The following is a 6,322-nucleotide window of genomic DNA, read 5'->3' as shown; positions in this document are numbered from 1 at the left end:
CATTTAACACAGTTGATCACTCCCTCTTTCTTTAATCACTTTCTTCACTGGGCTTCTGGGACACTATTCTCTTTCCTCCTACCTTACTGGAAGGTTTCTTTTCAGTCTGCTTTGTTGGTTCCATCTTATCTTCCAAATTTCTAAGTGATTGAATGCCCAGACCCAGTCCTTGACCCTCTTCTCTTCTCTCTACATTCACTCCCTAGTGATCTCATCCAGACTCATGGCTTTAAATACTTTCATATGACTGATCACTCCCAATTTTATATCTAATGCATAGGCAGCTCCCCTGTAGGCCATGTCTGTGTATTCAGTGGACTGCTCAACATCTCCACTTGGGTGTATAGTAGATATCTGTAGAAACAGCATGGTGACATCAGACCTCCTTGTCAACTTCATGATGGGGAGGAGAGAGAATAAGGATCAATATCAGCCCAAGGCTGATTCCTATGAGATGGATGTCAGACATACCTCCTCCCTCCAGCTTTTTTACCAATCCTGACACCAGCTGTCCCTCCCATGGCACTCTCTACTTCTCTTCTGGGTTCAATAATTTGTTGCAATGGCCATACAGAACTCACAGACCATACTCATGATTATAGGGTTTATTAGGGAAGTAACAGGTTACAATTCAGGATCAGGAATGATTCAGGATACAGTTCTTCGATAAGGTCAGCTTCTTCTCAGCTGTGCCAGCAGGGAGGCCTCTCTCTGGCCCTTGGCGTCTTGGCCTTGGCCCGGCCTCTGCCCTGTTTGGGTAAGTGTCACAAAGACAATAAGTGCCTAGAGGCACCCCACTCTGCCATCAAGCCTTCTGCCCACAGGCACTCAGCTATCTCTGGAGAGGCACTGCCCAAAGGCACTCAGATCTTGTGGATCATGGGTTGGCACACCCACTGCAGCCTCCTCGCTCTGTGGGCCAGGAAGCCATCTCGCACTGGTCTTCTAGTTCTGCTGCTGCTGTTTTTCTGAGGCCGTTTCTCGCTGACTTGTGCCATCTCTAGTGTTACAGCTCTCTCTGTCCCCTGAGTCTATGAGATTCTCGGCACAGAGATCCTGAGTCTAAAGGATGAGCTCCATTCCTGGCTTTTCTTCTGATGATAGTGATGTCCCCTTTCTGCTTCTCTGCTCTGAGTTTGGCTCTCTTGTAAGTCTAGCAGGATAAGAAAACTGACCAGTCCCCTCGTTAGGGTTCCATACACCTTGTTTGCATGGTCCCACCCACAGGGGGGTTCATGTACCTTATTTGCATTCTTAGTAGGCTGTCCAATCCCCTTAGTGGGCTACTGTCATGGATTGAATTGTGTCCCCCCAAAATATGTGTCAACTTGGCTAGGCTATGATTCCCAGTATTGTGTGGTTGTCCTCCATTTTATGACCTGATGTAATTTTCGTATGTGCTGTAAATCCTAATCTCTGCCTGTGGTTAATGAGGCAAGGTTAGGTTATGTAAAAGGATTAGGATGGGATGCAACACCCTTCTCATGTCACAACACTGATCTGATGTAAGGAGAGTTTTCTTGGGGTGTGGCCTGCATCACCTTTCATCTTAAAGATATAAAAGGAGAGAGAAGAGAGCAGAGAGAGAAGGACCTCATGCCACCAAAAAAGAAGGGCCGGGAGCAGAATGCATCCTTTGGACCTGGGGTCCCTGCGCTAAGAAGCTTCTAGACCAGGGAAAGATGGACGACAAGGACCTTCCCTCAGAACCAACAGAGAGAGAAAGCATTCCCTGGGAGCTGGTGCCCTGAATTAGGACTTCTAGCCTCCTAGACCGTGAGAGAATAAATTGGTATTTCTGTTATAGCAGCACTAGATAACTAAGACAGCCACAAATACCTTATTTGCATAGTCCCACTCAATCATTTTGTGGGAGTCACAAAGACTATGGCTAGAAGGGCCATATTAAGTCATTCACTGCACTGCAGTATCTCAAACTTAACATACCCATAGTGGAAACTTTGTTTTACAACCCACAAAACCTCTCCTCACATCTCAGCAAATGACAACTCCATTTTGTCAGTTGCTGAAGCCAAAAACTTCAGAATCATCTTTGCCCCTCTCTCTCTCATATTCCACATCAAACTCATCAACAATCCTTTGGGATCTACCTTCAAAACATATGTAGAATCTGGTCACTTTTCACCACCTCTAATCTGCTTCAAGTTACCTTTATCTCCAACTGAATTACTGCAATGGCTTCCTACCAGTTCTCTCTGCTTTTCCCCTTTTCCTCCTATGTATTCTCAACACAGCAACCAGAATGATCCTCTCAAAACATTTATAAGAGCTTTCACTTCTTCCTTTAGTCTTTCATCTATATATCTATCTATTTTCTGTCACTGGGGTGGTCTCAGTCTCATTTAGAATACAAGCCAAAAGCCTCACAAGGAAGCCTGTAAGGTCCTTCACTTCTCTGACCTCATCTGCTCCTCATTCACTCCACTCCACCCACCAGTGCTAAGTACAACCCTGCCTCAGGGCCTTTGCACTTGCTGGTTCCACTACCTAGATGGATCTTTCCCCAGATAACTACATAGCTCTCTTGTTTTCATTATGTCTCTACTCAAATGTCATCTCCTCAGTGAAATCTTCCCTAAAAATCATATTAAAAAGTACCACTCAAGAGGCATAGAGACAAACATTTATTAGTGGTCACCAAGGGCTAGGGGAAGGGAAAAATGAAGATTTATTATTCAAGGAATACTGAGTTTCTGTTTAGGTGGATGAAAACCATTTGAAAATGGATAGTGGTAATACTTACACAACATGGTGAATGTAATTAATGCCACTGAATTGTGCACTTAAGAATAGTTAAAATAGCAAATGTTTTGTTATATATATATTTTACCACAGTAAAATATTTTAGTAAGCAAAACATTGCCTATACCCTATTGCCCTCATTCCCCTTACTCTGTTTTTCCTCCTTTGTATGTATCTATAATACATGTAAGCACACACATACACACTTGTTTTTGTCTCTCTTCCTTGACTGAAATGTAAGCTTCTAAAGGCCACTATGTGGCTAGCACATAGCGAACATTCATTTATTTTTGCAATAAACAAGATACAGTTACATTTAAGTACTCAACTTCCAAAATAAAAATAGCCACCACATGATGTGACTTCTCAGCAGAAGATTCTGTGAATTTTAAGTCATATGCCATATTATTTGTCTAGGTTCCAGATGCAGAGTATCATCCTTTATCAGGTTCCTGCATTGTGGATTTGCTATGATGTGAGCAATGTGATTTGGAAGCTTTCTAACAGAAGTTTTACATGAGAGATTCTTTATATAAAAGACTTCACCCCAAACTCTCACAGTATAAGCAGATTTTCCTCAATGTTTCCTTTTAGAAATTATCAGAAGAGAGCTGATTAAAAAGATGAATTATTTAATAAATAGGACATCTAGCTAGTTGTTCAGGAAAAAAATAGTAAACCACATTTCCAGTTCACTGATTATCAAAAAAACCCGGTGCTATCAAGTAGATTCCAATTTATAGTGGCCCTGTAGGACAGAGTAGAACTGCCCCATAGGGTTTCCAAGGCAGTAATCTTTATGGACACAGACTGCCATATTTTTCTCTCAAAGAGTGACTGGTGGGTTTGCACTGCCAACCTTTCAGTTAGCAGCCTAGCACTTTAACCACAGCACCACTAGGGCTCTGATTACACCAACATACATTCCAGGTGAATCATAGGCTTATACGTAAATAATCAATCTGCAAAAATATGATGGCAGTCACTGGTGGTTGCCTACTGTTGTGTAGGATTTTATTTTAGAAAATTAATAGAGATACTCAGGTTTGTCACGCATATTAACTCATTTAGATTTTTGCAAGGTACTCATGGCAAGTAAGACCTCACAAGATTAATTTAGAACGGGAGAATAGAATAAAAATTACATGTTAGTTCAATGGTTAGAATTCAGATCTTTAGATTTAAGGCTTTTAACTCTTACAAGAGGTCTCAGGAGGAAGGCTTGACCACAGGTCGAACTCAGCGGAGGTCCCTCCTAGCTAGAGTCTGGGCTCTTGGTGGTGGCAGGCAGAGTCTCAGCAGGCTCTCAGTGTTCAGAGAGAGTAAGAGACTAGAGAAAGATCCCTTTGTCTCTTCCTTCTCTCAGTGAGTGAGCAGAAATTCAGGGTTTATATGTGAAATTCACACCTTGGCCTTACACAATAAGGGCCAGTGTGATGTCAAAGATTAGTATATCTTCTCTCCAGGGTTAGAGATAAGCCAAATGTCACATTTTTTTCTTCAAGGTTAGAGATTAGGGAGGTTGTTTAGATTCATGTCTCAAGGCTAGTTTACAAAGATTAACTATGTTGTGTCTTCTTTTGTCAAAGAATGCCAGGTCAAAGTCAATTTAAAGGTTGTTTACCACATTCTTCACATGCTTCTATGTCTAAGTTCCGAAGTTTTATGAATAACTTTCTAATGACTTACAGGTTTCCAATGATTTATAGTTACTGTTAGAGAGCCTCGCAAAAGTAGACAAATTTCTATTCCTACTTCCTATGATGCGTGATTATTTTACATATGTATTTTGAAAGCATAATAGCTACTTATACCTTATAGGATTTAAGAGCATCTTAGAAACATACAGAACACCTACTTAATAGTGATTTCTTCCTTCTTCCTTGCTCACAAAACCCAGATTATGCTCAGATGAGTGGTGAGCATTTGTTTCAGGCCCTCCTTGGTCCCATGGTGAAGTCTTAGACTTTCCTGGCAATTTTATCTCCAACACTAGTGATTGCATTGGAAATGGGCTCAGGACACAACGCAGACTTGTGAGACTTGTCGGGAGCTTAGCTCACCTCATTCAGTGTGTGGTGTGGTACTCTCATTGGCCTCAGAAAGATTCCTTGTTTACACTTGAGATGCATTTTCCTCATGAGAGCAAACCATTTAAAAAAACAAAAACAAAAAATCATTGCTGTCAAGTCGATTTCGACTCGTAGAGACCCTACACGACCGAGCAGAACTGCCCCACTGGATTTCCAAGGAGCAGTGGGTGGATTCCAACTGCTGACCTTTGAGTTAGCAGTTGTAGCTTATAAGCACTGCGCTACCAGGGCTCCTCATGAGAGTAATCCTACCCTAAAAGTTCTCAAAATGACATCTTCCAGCAGCAGTACGCAAATGAGCTGTCAGCTTTAGCCTGCTGTCTTTTAAAAGGTCTGTATAGCCAGTCCCACCTAGTCTCCTTTGTTTTTAGGCCCCTACAGTCATTTGGTGGAGTCCTGGTGACGCAGTGGTTAAGAGCTGGACTGCTAACCAAAAGGTTGGCAATTTGAATTCACCAGCTTCTCCTGGAAACCCTTTATGGGACAATTCTACTCTATTCTGTAGGGTCACTATGAATCCGAATGGGCTCCACAGCCATGGGTTTGGTGTTTTTTGTTTTTTTTTTTTAGAGTCATTTGGTCTACTCTTAAAACTAACCACCAGTCGCCATGGAGTCAGTTCTCACTCATGGTGACCCCATATGTGCAGAGTAGAAGTATACTGCACAGGGTTTTCAAGGTTGTGGCCTTTGCGGAAGCAGATCAGCATGCCTTTCATCCAAGGAAACTCTAGGTGGATTCGAACCACCAATCCTTCAGTTAGTAGTCAAGCTCTTAATCAATTGTGTCCCGAGGGACTCCAGGCTACTCTTAGACATGCCCTATGAATGCTGTAGATGTTAAGGAGTTTTCAGATCTAAGCTGGAGGGACTTGCTTTAACACATCAGGAACTTTTCCAGGAAGAGGAGACAAGCATGTATTTGTGACTGTGCAATTTTAAGATGACCTACAGCAGGACAGCACCTTGACCACAGTGAATTATTCTTTTATTGGAAATATGCCGCTTACCAAAGGTTTAGAATATCATTTAGAAAAAGAAAAATGATTAAATTTTTTAAAGTATTCTTTTTTTTTTTCAAGGAGAAAGAATAAAAGTAAATGACTCTTTAGGATGGGGAATGCAGGCAATAAAAATAAACCAGTGTTGGCTGTGACATGATGAGAATAGAATCTCAGAAGACCTGGCAAGGAATTGCACTACCTCAAAAGAAATCTCAAAGGCAATGGGAAGACAGTGAGGTAGGGACCCTGAGCAGCCGCCAATTAAAGCTCAATAAACAAATTGGAGCATTTTTTCTACATTCTACCTTGGTGAGTAGTGTCTGGGGTCTTAAAAGCCTGTGAGCGGCCATCTAAGATACTCCACTGGTCTCATCTCTTCGGGAGCAAGGGAGAATGAAGAGAACAGGATACAACGAAAAGATTAGTCCAAAGGACTAATTGTCCACAGCTACCAAGACCTTCA

This window comes from Trichechus manatus, unplaced genomic scaffold, assembly GCF_000243295.1.
Source record: "Trichechus manatus latirostris isolate Lorelei unplaced genomic scaffold, TriManLat1.0 scaffold00007, whole genome shotgun sequence".
Lineage (NCBI taxonomy): Eukaryota > Metazoa > Chordata > Mammalia > Sirenia > Trichechidae > Trichechus > Trichechus manatus.
This window is presented reverse-complemented; position numbering follows the sequence as displayed.